This window comes from Notamacropus eugenii, chromosome 2, assembly GCF_028372415.1.
Source record: "Notamacropus eugenii isolate mMacEug1 chromosome 2, mMacEug1.pri_v2, whole genome shotgun sequence".
Lineage (NCBI taxonomy): Eukaryota > Metazoa > Chordata > Mammalia > Diprotodontia > Macropodidae > Notamacropus > Notamacropus eugenii.
In genome coordinates, this window is record NC_092873.1 from 97,068,555 (window position 1) to 97,084,075 (window position 15,521).

At 38.0% G+C, this 15,521-nt stretch overlaps 1 long non-coding RNA gene across 2 annotated transcripts in view; it reads left to right on the plus strand.

Moving 5' to 3' along the window:
- The first annotated feature begins 2,400 nt into the window (after nucleotides 1-2,400).
- Nucleotides 2,401-15,521, plus strand: part of LOC140526067 (uncharacterized) — a 40,425-nt gene continuing 27,304 nt past the window's right edge. For both annotated transcript variants that reach the window (XR_011974230.1, XR_011974231.1), the window contains exons 1-2: nucleotides 2,401-6,730; nucleotides 8,711-8,855. This is a non-coding gene — a long non-coding RNA (uncharacterized lncRNA). The remainder of the gene's footprint in view (nucleotides 6,731-8,710; nucleotides 8,856-15,521) is intronic.

The window sequence follows — 15,521 nt, forward strand, 5'->3', positions numbered from 1 at the left end:
GAGGGGTGGTGGGAGAGCGCCCAAGGAAAAGGGAAAAACTGAGTCCTGTTGAAGAAATTCCCAGAACATACAGTGAAATACTGGGAGGAGCAGAGAGTACCTTTCCATCACCCATGAAATCATACTCTATAGATAACTGTCCATGCTTCTTGGGGAACATGGCCTTTCTTCAAAACCAAATAACTTCTTCGGACAGAAGAAAAAAGCACAGCAGTGTAAATGTACCTAGTAAAGAGTTGAGAGTTGAGAAAGCATCCCATGAAAGACAAGGTCCATAACTGTATAAAGTTCATAACTACACACATGCTTTATTCTAATTAAGTTAGATCATCATTGTGGGAACTGAAAATACTTATTTCTGAGCCCACTATTCCCCCTGCCTGCAATGTCCCTTGACCTCATTTTCTCCTCCTCTCAATTCTACCCTTCTTTTGATACCCAGATCAAGCCTTACTTTTTCCATGAAGTCTTCTCAGACTACCATGGTCCTTGAGGTCAGTATTTCCTCTGAGCTCATGTGTTCCTTCCTACTATTGCTAATTATTTTTTTACATGCATATCCTGCCTCCTCAACAAGGTTGTGTTGGGTATGATACCCTATGTACAGAAAGTACTCAACAAATGTGTCTTGTTCAAGGTGGCAATGATGATTTTGCACACTGCTGATGATGGTGATGTCATATTTATTCTCCGAGGGTATCCTTATCTGTCTGTCTTTAGCTACTAGAACTGTCATGGCTCTTGAAGAAGAAAGAACCTATCCTAGGCTTATGATTGAGTTCAACTACAAGGATAAGAAAATTGCTCTTCAATATCTAAGAAAGCCAAAGGAAGATGTGGCCACATGCCCTATACTGAGATTCCCAACACTTCTTTTGTGGGTCATTTCCAATTTTCAGATAAAGATTCACTTAATACCTGACAGGATAACCTCACTGAGGAAAAAAACATATTTGTGCTTCAAAGAGAGTTTCAACTGAATGAATAGAGAAAAACAATGCTCTTTAGGGAAAAAAAGCTACTAAACCTTCTGGAAAGGCAATGATCAGACCCATGTCTTATAAGATTGCACTGGCAACTGTGTGAAGAATGAACTGGAGAAACAAAAAAAGAACTAGTAGAGAGACTGATTAGCCTAAGCGTGAGGTGAAAAGAGGATTATATGGATGACTACGTGAATGGAGAGACAGAACAGATTCATGACACATGAAGAAGGTTAAAGTCATCTCTGCAGTTGATTAGTGATGAGGGATGAGGGGAGAGCAGGTCAAAGATAACTTGTTATCCACCTGAGGTGAGTGTCTATGAGGGTAGTAGTGCCTTCTACACAAAACAGCATTTTTGAAGATGCATTAGGAAGAAAGAGGATTAGTTCCATTTTGAACATGTTGAGTTTGAGATGTTAATAAGGTGATGTCCAACAATCAGTTAGCATGCAGGAAACTGAAATATGTTTTACATGTATTTACATTTATTTGAATACGATTAATGTGTAGTAGAAAAATTCTTCTTTCTGTTCCCGCACATTCAAGCCCCCTCCTCCCTGAAATTTATCCCTTTATAGTTTTCCTTATTTGTTTTCCCATAGAAATTTGACTATCATTTTGTGTATTTCTACAAGGTAATCTGTCAAAATTTTAATCTACACTGCACTAAGTTACTAAACTAATTTGAAGAATACTGATATTTTTGTCTGTTCCTCTTTTCTAGCTATAAATACGAAATATTCCTCTGGTGGGTCAGTTCTCTTTTTTGCTCAATAAGGTTTTATCATTTTATTTATGAAGTTTGTCTTCCGTATATAATAGCCAGGTATTTGAGAGTTTGGGCCATATATCCAGAAAGGACATTCTATCTCTCCCCTCACCCACACCTCCAACTAAGCTGTGGCTTTGAATGGTGTCTGAGAGTCTAATTCTCCCTAGTGACAATGATGAGAATAAGCATAGTATAGTGGATAGAGGCTGGGCTGTCCTCAGAGTAAGGAAGAAATATGTTCAGATCCTGCCTCTGACGCATACTAGTTGTGTGACAGTGAATCACAACCTCTTAGTGCCCCAAGCAACTCTACAAGACTATATACTGTGCCAAGTAGGTGCAGATCTGCAATTTGGAAGGATTTCCTTCTCTAGAAGGTTCCTCATCCCCATGAAATAATCACAGGTCCAGCCCAATATATTAGTGACATATATTGACATGTTATAAAGCCATGTATTAAAGGCAGCCAAACAGCTACATTGCATATTAAAAGGGCATCATCTTGAAACTAAACGGTGGGACATCAGACTCAGTACAGACTCAAGAATTTGGGGGAAATCTGCTCTGAGACCTTCAAATCTTAACTCCTATGTGACTGGAATTCCCTGCAGCATACGGGTTCTACAACTGTCAATCCCTGCCTTTGCTTAAGGCCTGCCCTGGAAAGGTTCTCAGTTACCTTAACATAAGAAACCAATCTCATGAGAAGCATTTCCCTCTTAAAATGGGACAGATGTAGGGATTCATTCACTGGCCAAGCTGTGCAGCCTAAATATAATTCAGTGCAAAAGGATTTTTAAAGAAGGCCAACTTTCTACAAGTGATTGAAACCACTTAAAAAGTAAGCCTTCACCAAAAAACGCCATGAGCTGAAATGGATACCTATAGAATGTTGTTTGGTGGGGATGTAATGCCAAGATCTGATAGGTCAGAGGAAAATACTTGACAAATTGAATTGAAATTTCCACCCTTGGTCTGGCTCTTTTCCAGGGCTTGACTGTATAGGACACAAACCTGTTCCTTTATTTTGGTTTTGAGGGGTATGAGGAAAAAGCTAGGTAAGGCTTTATCATGTTGGCTGGGAGTTGTATCTCCTTCTTCATATTTCTACCATCAAGGCCATTAGGGTACCGGTTACTGAAAAGTAGTCTGTCTTATGGTATAGTGAACTCAGGGATGGAAGAACAACACTGAGATATCACAAATCCTGACTCAGACTGCTTCAAATTCACAAAAGAAAGATAAATTACTTGTTTATACCCACATATAAACAAAACCATAGCCATCTCCCACTTTTACATCAGGTTGTGTCCTCTCAGATTATGACTGGCCCCATCTTCAAGGGATGATGGGCTCTGCCCGCCAGATTCAAACTCCAACTGTCATTCTTTCCACAGACTCTGTCTTACACTCTTTACATAAGGGAGCTCAGACTGAACAGTCCATATCACTCAAAGGGCCAAGTCCCCAAACCAAATCTAACTTTATTGTGTCACAATGTTATATGTGATTGGTTAACTGAATATTACAGCATGTTTCAGACCTTGACATTGGGGTTTGGTTATCAAGATACGAGGAAATTCCCATTCAGACACTGTTTGGCCTAAATAAATTTGTGAGGTCTCTCCAACTCTCAGGATTTCAAGATTCTCCTTATCTCTGAGGGTTTTGTGTATGTGTGTGTGACACATTTGTGGTTAAAGCCAATTGATATTTTGGCATCTACAATGCTGGATTTTGAGTTGGAGAGGACCCACCTCTGTCATTTCCTACCTGTGTGCTCTTGGGCAAGTCACCTCACCCATGTAGGTCTCAGTTTTCTCCATCTATAACATGAGGAGATTGGAGTCGATGCTATCAAAGGCTCTTTCCATCTCTAAACTGATAACCTTATGATCCTAGCTAGAATTTGCACTTCATGCCTCATTTTCCTGTCATCAGGGATGAGATGCTACCAGTCACTCAAAAGCATAAGCCTAATCGTCTAACAAACTTCAGGGATGGACAGACTGAACTCTGAAACATGAGTAATCCTGATTCAGACGCCTGATTTATAACCAAAAGAAAAATGGATAGTTCACAAACAAAATTAAATTACTTTGTTGAATCCATGGAAATTTCCATTTAGAGCAGAACAGCAATGAATGGGAAGCTATATAGCTGCTGAATCATATATTCATTTCCTCAGTCTATCTCCTTGGCCCTAATTTTCCAACGGGACTTACAACCTTCTCTAGATCCAGCTCTGCTCATTCAGACATATTGTTCCCTACCAAGTCCCTAGCTGTATTTTCCCAGTGGTATTTGATTGATTATTCATAGGAGCCCAATTATTTACTTCAGCTTAAAGGCTCCACCAATATCAATTAGGCACGATGTGCCCTCTCTGACTGAACCTGGGCCAATCCCCAGCAATAGGTTCTCCCTGACGGATTCTAACTCCAACTGTCATCCTTGTCACATGGTCTTGCTCTACACAGTGGAGTCCATGCTAGACAGTCTAGGTGCCTAACCTGACTCCTACTTGTTCATAATATATCTAGATTTTTGTTTCAACAGACACTCATGTTTTCTGTTTTCTCAATTATGACAAACCATATTACCTTAAGTCAGTAGAAGACATAATTACTAGGAATGTAGGGACTCATTCACTGTCTGAGCTCGAAACAGCCCAACAAACTATTAGCATGAACTAGTATAGCACATAGAGGAATAACACTAAGGTTTTTTCATTCCCTCTTGGGAGCTGTTTCTGGTTGTTCTGGGCCCACACACAGGATCACTAATAGGCATTTGAGTCATTTCAATAAAGCCCATGTAAGTAAGGGTTGAAGTTCAGAAAGAACCCAAATCACTCTCCTTATGGAAAAAAACAGCTACCTGTAACTTAAATTTATATAAAGAAAATGATAAAGAATCAATGCATTGACATGATCAGTCATTGCCATTGTGTCCTCCTAATGAGGGGGTGGTTCTCCAGGCCAATAATTCTCAGTTTCTTTAACCAGCAGATTGCCCCTTCTATGGAAAAACTCCAGTTTGTCAAAGTCCTTCCTAAGATATGGCACTTAGAACAAAAAGCATTGAACTGTCTGTGGACTAACCAGGGAAGAGAATAGTACAACTCACACACAGCGGTATGCTGGAACCAGCTTGAACACCAAATGTTAAATTTTCAGTGTGAGCATTTGCACCTCAGAAACCAGCAAATTCTACAAATCAGAGCTTAAGTTCTGGTTCTGTAGATTGCCTAGACTTAAGAGAGTGATGAAAAAATGTTAATAATGAAGAATAAACTTAAAAGTGTATCCTATACTTTTTTATCTCAAAGAGCCAGTTGTTAAATATGCTCACACATTGCCTACATGCCTCTCTTAAAGCTATCTAGAAAGTATTCATTTCTTTTGGCTACCAAATCTGACGTCTAATTTTGATCTTATAAAACTCCAAAATCCTTGTAAGAACTCCTAATCCTTGTAAAAATCCCAAATCCATATCAACTGCAGTCTGGTCATGCCTCCCCCATCCTGTGCTAGTGAAGTAATGAAGTTCTGTTGATTTTTTTGAATTATCTTTTTAAAAAATTATAAATGTTAACCATTACAGAAACCAAAATTTTTTAAATGAAGCATATGTAAAATGATTAACTTTAAACAAGGTGCTAATTGTTTCAAAACATGGATTATTCATGGTTAACAAATGACCTATTTATTAAAACTTGGGAAAACTAGTTATTTAAATTGAAGAAATAATAGAAGACAAAAACCTAGATTTTGCTTGTTATTTTAAAATAATAGGTATTTGTGAAACAGAAAAAAGCAATGCATCCAGCATTTTAAAAAGGAAAGAAACAGTTCAGAAAAACCACAATAACATACCTCACAAAAATCTGGCAGAAGATATAAAGCCAGCTGACGTGAATTTCTAAATGAGTATTCAAAGAATATCAAGAGACATTTGTAGAAAGAGCCAACACAAATGGCCAGTAATCTCCAGGAAAGCTGTTTAGACTGTAATAAATCAGTGGCATGTTGATTCAGATGATTTGGAGTTACTTCGTAATACGCAATGAATTGGAAAACAGAATTAAACATGATAGATTCAGTGCTGGCGGGGTTATATAGAAACGGCAACCCCCACGTACTGTGGATGCAACTGTGAATGGGTAGGTTTTTGGTTTTTTTAATGGAAAATGGTAATATTATAAAAAGTGTTACAAAAGAGGCCATATCCTTTGACTTTGTGATCCCACAATCAGAACTATACATAAAGGGAGTTATTAAAAACAGGGAGACAAAACTGGTCTGTACAAAAAGCACAATGGCTTTATTCATAATAAGAAAAACTGGAACCAATCCAGATGTCCAATGACGAGGAAATAAATGGAAAAAAATGTATATATAACAACATAATAGAATCTTAATGAGCCATAAAAGTGACAAAAGGATGAAATGATGCAGAGAGAAAAAAGAAATAGAAAAATGATAATATATACATTGGTCATGCCTCTATAAAATAATAAATGAATTCTAAAAATAGCATCCCCATCCCCACAAAAATGTACAGAAGGAAACTAAATTGGAAAAGAAACATGTAGATATTTTAAAAATTAGTTGGTTGAAATTAAGAGGCAGTGAGGTACAATATATAGAGTTCTGGGCCTAGAATTAGGCAAACTAGTGTTCAGAGCTCTGTTCTGATACTTACTGGCTGTGTGACCCTGGGCAAGTCCCATAATCTTTATGTATGTCAGGCAACTTCATGATTGTGAGTTAGTTTGTGGATGGAGTTTCCTATGCTGACAAAAACACAGGTCATACACTTTGATAAAGTATTTTTTCAAATCAATTCAATTAATAAAACATTTATTAAGTGCCTACTCTGTTCAAGTTATTGTGCTAAGTTCTGACGAGGACAATTGGAAAGAGTAAAGCAACCCAGATCACAAGGAGTTTACTTTTGACACAGCTAAGTAAGTCTGCAATAATTTCAGGAGAAAAATCAGCATTAAAAACTAAGGGCATCAGAAAAAGATTTTTCATAGGAAGTGATGCTTGAGTCTTGAGGAAAGCTAAGATTCTAAAAGGTGCAGGTTAGGAGGGAGGCATAAGTAGCAGCCAACCTTCAAGAGGTACGCGATGCAATCTCCATTAGATACAACATTCATTCAGGGAATGGCAAGGAGACCACTTTGGCTGGTATCTTTGGACTTGTTCCAGCATGAGAGAGGCATGAGACCAGTGTGTGGTGTGTGTGTGTGTGTGTGTGTGTATACACATACATACACACATATGCATATACGTACACATATGTGTATGTATATATACATATGTATATGTGTGTGTGTACACACACACACACACATATATACATATATATATATATACATATATATATACAGTGATTATAGCTTTTTCTTGAGGATAGCTCAGTGGGGAAGGACCGTATGAGCAAAAGGGAAAACAAATGCATTGAGCAGCCAGGTTTATCCATCAAAGGAAGAGAGGAGGTAGAGAAGAGAGCAGATTTTCTGGAAGACCTGGTTGATCAGTCACTTTTGAAGGAGTCAGCTGGTCTTATCTGGGTAGAGTGCAGCACAGGGTTCCAGGGAGTTTCTCTTCACACTAGGCAAGAGGATGGGGTTTGAGGACCTTCATGAGGATTTATGACCCAAACCAAAGGAAATCCATGAATTCTGACAGCAGGAATTTATTTATTTATTTAGTCTAGTCATGGTTTGGGGTAATAGGTCTTTTGTTATTGTTCAGCTCTTTCTCAAGGAGAGAGGGAACCCCAGGGGAGAGTAGATTCCTGGGGGCCACTAGAACTATTCTCTAAGAATTTCTTCTATTTTTGTCTTATGGCAACTGGAATGCAAGTTGTGTAAAGGGGAGTGATAAGGGACATGTGTGCAAAGACAGGCTGGAGCCATGCTATGAAGGACTTTAAATATCCTTCTGAGGAGTCTGAATTTGCATTTTTTCCAGAAGCAATAGAGAGTCATTAAAGATTCATGAGCAGGGGAGTGACCTGGTTGGATCCATACTGCAGGATGATTATTTTGAAGCCATGTGGAGGTTGGATTGAAGAGAGAAGAGACTGGAAAACAAGGAAATCAATTAGGAAACAATGGTGCTAGTTCAAGTGAGAGACATAAGGACTTGAATTAAGGTCAAGGTCATGAACATGGAGATGAGGGAACAGATAATGGGGACTTTTATTGAAATAGAATTTAGAAAGCTTGATAACTGATTGACTTTGGGGGATGAAGGAGAGTGAAGAGTTGAGGATGACTGGAAAGATGGTGGAATTCAATAGAAATAAGAAAGTTTGGAGGAGGGACAAGTATAGGGGGAAAGATAATGAATTCTTTTTTGAACACCTTGCATTTGTCATGGCTATGGAACATCCAGGTAGAGCTATCCAACAGACAGTTAGTGATGTCGGACTGGAGCAATTTGCCTGCCAAAAGATGGCAATTGAAGCCATGGGAGCTGATGAGATGATAAAGGGAAGGCATAGGAAGTAATGAGAAGACTACCTTTGGTTAGGGGTTGTGAGATGGATGATGGAGATTAAGGAGTAGTCAGGTAGAATAAGTATAAAGAGACATTAGTGCCATGAACACCAAAGGAGGAGAGAGCATCTAAGAGGAAGAGACATTGAGAAGAAGGAAGAGACCTTGTTCTCTGTATCAAAAGGTGCAGAGAAGTCAAGAAAGATAAGGACTGAGATAAGTTGATCAGATTCAGGAATTAAGTGATCTTGTTAACCTTAGAGACAACAGCATTAGTTGACTAGTGGGGATATATTGCAAGAGATTGAAATGTAAGCATAAATGTCTCTTTCCAGGAACTTTACTGTATTAGGAAAGAGAGATATAGCGTGAAAGCCTGAGGGATTGGTAGGGTCAAGGGAAAGTTTCATGCTTGTTTTGCTTTTGTTTTTTAAGGATGACTTGGACATATTTAGTATAGGTAGCAGAGAAGGATCCAGCAAACAAGGGGCGATTGAAGATAATACAGAAGATAATTGAAGGAGCAAGCTTCCAGAGACTACAGGAGAGCATGGAATCAAGATCAGAAATAGATGCCTTGGTAAGGAAAAGAGCAACCTTTTCATCAGGCTAGAATAAAGGAGATACTGGAGAGAGATGATACTGAGGGTTTTTGAGGTGAAGAACAAGGGAGAAAAGAGTGCTTTAAATCTGCAGAATTATGGAGACTTGAGGAAATATCAGTAGTATTTTGCTATTTCTTAACACTAAAATACACTGGCTAATGGGCAGCCCCAAAGCAAGGATATGTGCTTTTTGAAAATAATGTTGAAAATAATCCCTTGAAATAGAGACAACGCCCACTTGCTCTCTCCTCCATTACCATGAGTCAGCAATGCTGTTTGCTCTTATGCTAAAAGACAGGAAAGGCATATTACAACATCTGGGACCCACAAGCCATTGGTCTCTGATTGGGGAGCCGGGTCCAGGTCCCCAGTACAGGGAGCATCTAGTCTAACATCAGGTGGCGCACCCACATTAAGGGTTCAGAGCTGTCATGCCATGTCTTTCATGGATCAATTTTTAGAATTGAACGTGTCATCCATGTCTCATGATTCCTATTTTATTAGGTACTAGGGGCTTTAAAAACTCAACTAGATATCATATAGTACATTAATGAGAGACCTAGACCCTTCACAGGCCCAACCTAAGTCTAGAGATTGAAGACATTCATCATTCTTCCCCTTTCATCTGTGGTGAAACCTCTCATAGAATGCAGTAGGGTTATTACCTTCTTTTCCTCTTCATGTTTCCAGTGGTTTTACCCCCATCTCACCCAAAAGTATGTGTAAAGCACCTACAACAAGTTTCCTCAATCTGAATTTTTTCTTCTAATTCTAAATGCATTGATTTTATTTCTGCAAAGTTTTTTTTTAAATTTTATGAAATAAAATTATCTATTTTGTCTTTTATAAATTTCTATCTTTTTGTCTGTTTTCATCTTTACATTATCTACAATTGTGAAATATTTTGTTGCTATTTTCCTGTAATTTTTTGGGGGGGAGCTGATTTGAGTCTTTGTATTTAGGTCATTTATTCATTTGGTATTGTGGCATATAGGCAAGATTACAGCTTACTGTAGAGTATACTGAACTGGACTCACAGTAAAAATAAATAGGGTTTAAGTCCCACCTTTGGTAAGTACTGGCTATGCATCCCTAGACAAGTCATTAATCTCACAAGACAAATCTCTAAGACTCTAAGTTGCAGAACACTTGCTAATATATGCTAGTAGAGCAATCTCAGGTCATGATCAGCAATACCATAAGATCTTGGTCTATACCTATTTTCCATGGGCACCTTATCACTTAACTGAAATGGCTTTCTCCAAAGTTACAGTGTTCTATTAATTACTAAATCTGATGACCTTTTCTCAGTTCTCTCTATAGAGAGAACTTGGCCTCTCTCTATAGCTTTCTACATTATTGACCAACTTCTCCTCTGGAATAATCTCTCCTTTGTGGGTTTTCATGACACTGACCTCTTGTAATTCTTTTATCTACTTTCTTTTACCTTTACTGGATCAGTACCCATATCATGCCCCCGAACTGTGGGTATTTCTCCAAGATTCTGTCCTGGGTTCTTTCTGTTACTACATCATGAAATACTTTTTTTCCTTCCTTCCTTCTTTCCTTCTTTCCTTCCTTCCTTCCTTCCTTCCTTCCTTCCTTCCTTCCTTCCTTCCTTCCTTCCTTCCTATAACAAGCATTAATATTTTCTCCCTCCTACCTCTCTCCCTATTGAGAAAAAAAGAAATACAAAGAATTTTAACAAATAAACATCATTGCACAAAACAAATTTCTGTACTAGCCACATCCAAAAAGTTGGATTCATTCTGCATATTAGCCCATCACCTCTCTATTCTGGTGTAGATAGTATTGATTGTCATTAGTCTTCTCTAATCATAGTTGATACTTATGTTCATAAGAATTCTTGAATCTTTCAAAATTGTTTGTATTTACAATATTGATGTTCTCCTGGTTCTTCTCACTTCACTATGCATCATTTCATGCAAGTCTTCCCAAGCTTCTCTACTTATTTTCTTCTCTTTGCTCCCTGACCCCTCTTTATGATAGAATCTTATGCTTTTATTTTCCCCCTCCAAGTTCAGGACTTCTTCTGCATCTGACTACTCTCTCTTTCTCAATGTAACCTTCCTCTTAATCCCCTCTTTCCTTTCTCCTTGTTTCCTTTTGTTTCCCCATTAAGTTTGAGCGAATTTCTATTCCTAACTTTTTATGCATGAATGTATGTTTTTCTACAGATTCTACCCTCCTTTGCTGATTCAGATGAAAGTGAGATTCAAGTGATGATATCTGTTCCCTTCATACCTTCCATATTTATACAGACTTCTACTTGTGCACTTCAATTATGTAAGATAGGTTCCCACACCTTTCCTCTCCCTTTCCTCACACTGTATCTTTCCTTTTATTTCCTTTCTGCTATCAAGATCATCAAAGCATAATGAAACCACTACTACAACGTGTCTTATTAGACTTTGTCTGTGACCTCTGATGTGAAGTGATAAGGGTGATGGTAGTAAAAGAAGGAAACACATTCTAGAGGGGAGGTAGCCTCTGCAAAAGCATGAAAATGGCAGATGGTAAGTGAAGAAAGGCAAAAAGTCTGGTTTGACTGGATTGTACAGCTTATGATGCGAAATAATGGGTAACAAGGTTGATAAGGTAGTTTGGGACCTGATTATGAAAGTCTTTAAATGTCAGAGGGATTTATATTTCATCTCAAGGAAAATAGGGAACCACTAGAGTTTATTAAATGGGAGACAGACCCTTATTTTCCAAAGTGGGATCAGACCTTCACTTTAAAGAGCATGACTAGACCACTAGTTACATGGAGGATGAATTGGAGAAGGAGAGAGACTTGAGGCAGGGAGATTAATTAGGAGGCTGTTGTAAACATAATCATAATCATAGAGACATATAGATTGAGCAGTGAATAGAGAAATAGGCCTGGAAGTCAGGAAGACCGAAGTTCAATTCCAGCCTTAGACACTAGCTATGTGACCCTGGGTATCTCACTAAATCTGTTTGTCTCAGTTTTCTCATCCGTAAAATGGAAAACATAATAGCACCTACTTCATGGTAGGGTTGTTGTGAGGTCCAAATGAGGTGATACTTGCAAAGCATTTAGCAGAGTGCCTAGCACATAGAAGGTACTTAATAAATACTTTCTTTCCCAGTTCTCCCTCCTTCTCTTCCCAGTAATACTGGCTACAGGTAATAAGACCTGACAAGGATGGTGCTTGTGTGAGTAGAAATAGAGAGGCAGATGAAAAGGATGGTATAAAGTTAGAAATGACTAAATTTGGCAGCTAAATATGTGGGGTGAGTGAGGATGAGGATCTGATGATGAAACCAATGCTATGAGTAGAAATTTGGTGATGCCCTCAACAGAAAAAGGGAAATCTGGAAGAAGAATAGGTTTAGGTATAAAGATAACAAATCCTATTTTGGGTATGCAAATATTATTTTGTTTTCATTTGTGGCTGTATCTACCCTGGGCTGAAAGTTCAGAGGCCACTCATAGGACCTATTTCAATACTAATTGGTACAGAAACTTTAATTTGCTCCATTTTTCCAATCTGGGCTGGTTTGCTTCTCCTTAGACAGCCTCCGTGGGCTCACTATATTTGTGCCTGACTTAGTTTGGACAGCAGTCTGCTTTAGCTCTACTGCATCTCAGAAATGCAAATGATCCACTAGCCTCAGCATTCCCCAACAGCAGAGATTACAAGCATGTACAACCACAGCTAAAGAGTATCTTAATTCAAAATTTCCAACACTAGCTGGTTATGAGTGACTAGAGATTAGGTGAGAGACCAAAATTAAATATACAGATCTAAGAACTACCTGTGGAGAGACAATAATGAAGCTGATAAGGATACTAAGTAAGAGAATGCAGATGCAGGTGGCAAGTATAGCCCCTCAGTGAAGAAGAGTGGTCACTTAGTATGGTGCCTCTCATTCCAATACTGGAAGGAAAAGTAATTGAAGACACAGCCCCCAGATGAAGAAGAGGGCTTTAGTATGGTTACATTGATCCCAAGAGGATTTAAGACTCTGGTAAAAAAAAAGGTGGGGGGGGAGGCTCAGAATGTTCCAATCCAATTCCTCGAGTAGGACAATCTAAGACTCAAATCCCTGGTACATGCGGCTGTTGTTCTACCCAGGAGAAAAAATATTGGGACAAAATAAGGCCATGGGTCTTTCCCTCTAACTTGGGAAAGGGGATCTCAGACCCAGATCTGGCAAGAAAATAACCCCAATTGGATAACTTAAAAAATTTATCAGGTCTATATAAGAATATGATAATCCAAGTAGAACTACAAATAATTCAGACTTAATACAAAGTCCCAAGCTAGGAAATAAGATGGAAAGAATGATTTAAAAAAAGCTTTCATACATCAGAGATGTGTAAAACATAAACCCAAAAGTAGAGAATAACTAACACACCCATAAGCAAAGTCTCAAAGAATAATGCAGTTTCAATTAGAATTCTTGGGAGATACAAGATGTATTTTTTGAGCCAAAATTACGTTACAAATAAAATAAAAGGGATAGAGGAAAGAAACAGAAGAGGAAGTTATAAAGGCAAGACTTGGAAAGAAAATTAGCAACTTAGGTATAAAACAGATTCCATTAAAATTATAATGGATAAAAAAGAAATAAATGATTTCATGCCATAACAAAATATATTAAAATTAAGTCAAAAGATTGAAAAAAGAAAAGGAAATGTGATACATCTCATCTCAGAGACATGTGACTTGGAAAACAAATCAAGGAGAGATGAATTAAGAATCATTGGATCAAATTGGACCATTGAAGGCTATGACCAAAAATAGTACCTAGTTATCATATTTCAAGAAATTGTGAAAGAAAACTGCCCAGACATTAAAATAATGAAACAAAGTGAAAAATGGAAAGGATTCACAAAATCACCTCTGGGGAAAAACCCAAATGAAGACTGGTAGAAACATCATAGCCAAAATCCAGAGCTTTCAGGTCAAACAAAAAATGCTAAAAGTAGCCAGAAAGAAATAATTCAAGTACTGAGGACCCCACAGTCAGGACCACGTAAGCTATATTAGCTACTATGAAGTGGAGAGCATAGAATTAGCTATCCGAAAGAGCAAATGATAAAGGCAATTAACCAATAATGATTTGCCCAGAAAATCTGGTCATGAAGCCCTTGTAAATACAAATGAATGATCAGAAGAAACTTTATAGAGATGAGCTGTTTACATTTTAATGGAGAAGCCATTTTAATGGCTACTCCTATAGCCTGCTGCACACCACAAATTGTCTCCCTACTCCAGCCCATCCTCCAATCAGTTGGCCAAGCAATCTACCTAAAGTGTAAGTGTGGTCATGTCACCCCCACTCTCCCTCAATAAACTCCTTACTGCCCCTAGGATAAAATATATAAACCTCTGTTTCCTGTTTAAGGCCCTTTATAACCTACTCCCCACCTAAACACACCTTTCCAATCTACTTACTCTTTCCACCCCTCCCTACTCTTATTTCCAGTAGCACCAGTCTTCTTGCTGTTTCTTGAACAAGATACATCATCTTCCTACTCTGGGCATTTTCTCTGGCTTTCCCCCATGCCTGTAAAGCTCTCCTGCCTTTATCTTTGCTTTTTGGCTTTCTTTAAGTCCCAGATAAAATCTCTCCTATAAGAAGCTTTCCCTGATTTCCTTTAGTGGTAGCATCTTCCCTTAATGGATGATTTCCAATTTATTCTGTCTATAGTTTGTTTGCATGTTGTCTTCCCCACTAGGTTGTGATCTCCTTGAGAGCCTGGGCTGTGTTTTATCTTTCTTTATATTTCCAGCACTTAGCACAATGTATGGCACATAGTAGGTACTTAATAAATGTTTATTGATTGATTGAATGAAACTCAAATTGAACTCCACCTTCTACAAGTGGTCTTCCTTGATCCCTCTAGTTTCTCCCCCTAGAATTTATCTTGTATTAAAGTATGTCTTTTGTATACCCTTGCACATGGATATGTATACATCTACCCTTTAGAACAAGGGTAAGAACAGTTTCATTTTATTCTATTTCTAAGCAATTAGTAAAAATACCTGGCACATAGTTAGTGCTTAATAAATGACTATTGATTGATTTTTCTGACAAATTGTCTTCCAGTTTCCATAGCAGTTCTTGGACATCTCAAGCAGAGCCTTAATATCCCCTATCTAAAAGAATAAGAGAAATTGTCTAGTGGACAAGCAACCCACAGATACTAACACAGAATTTTTAAAGAAGTAATGCAACCTCTTAAAAACCATCTAAATAGTTGTTGAAAATCACCAGTTCTCAGCAAAGTGCCAATTAAAAGGATGCTAGAAAAGATAATAAAACATGGCAATATTGAGTGCTGTGAGGACTGTGAGAAGACAGAGGCTCTCATTAACTGGTGGAAGAACTGTGAATTGGTTTCTAACTATTAGGGAAAACAATTTTTAGAAGAACACAAGTCTTTTCATTGTTAGTATCTTTTGATTGAGTGATCCTATTACTAGTTTCATATCCCAAAGAGGCTAATTTCAGGAAGAAAAGACTCACAGATACAAAAATATTCATAGTAACGTTATTCATATTACCAAAAAGATGTAAGTAAAATCTGTGCCTAAAGATTGGGAAATGTCTGAACAAATTAAGGAATAGGAATGTAGCATTAG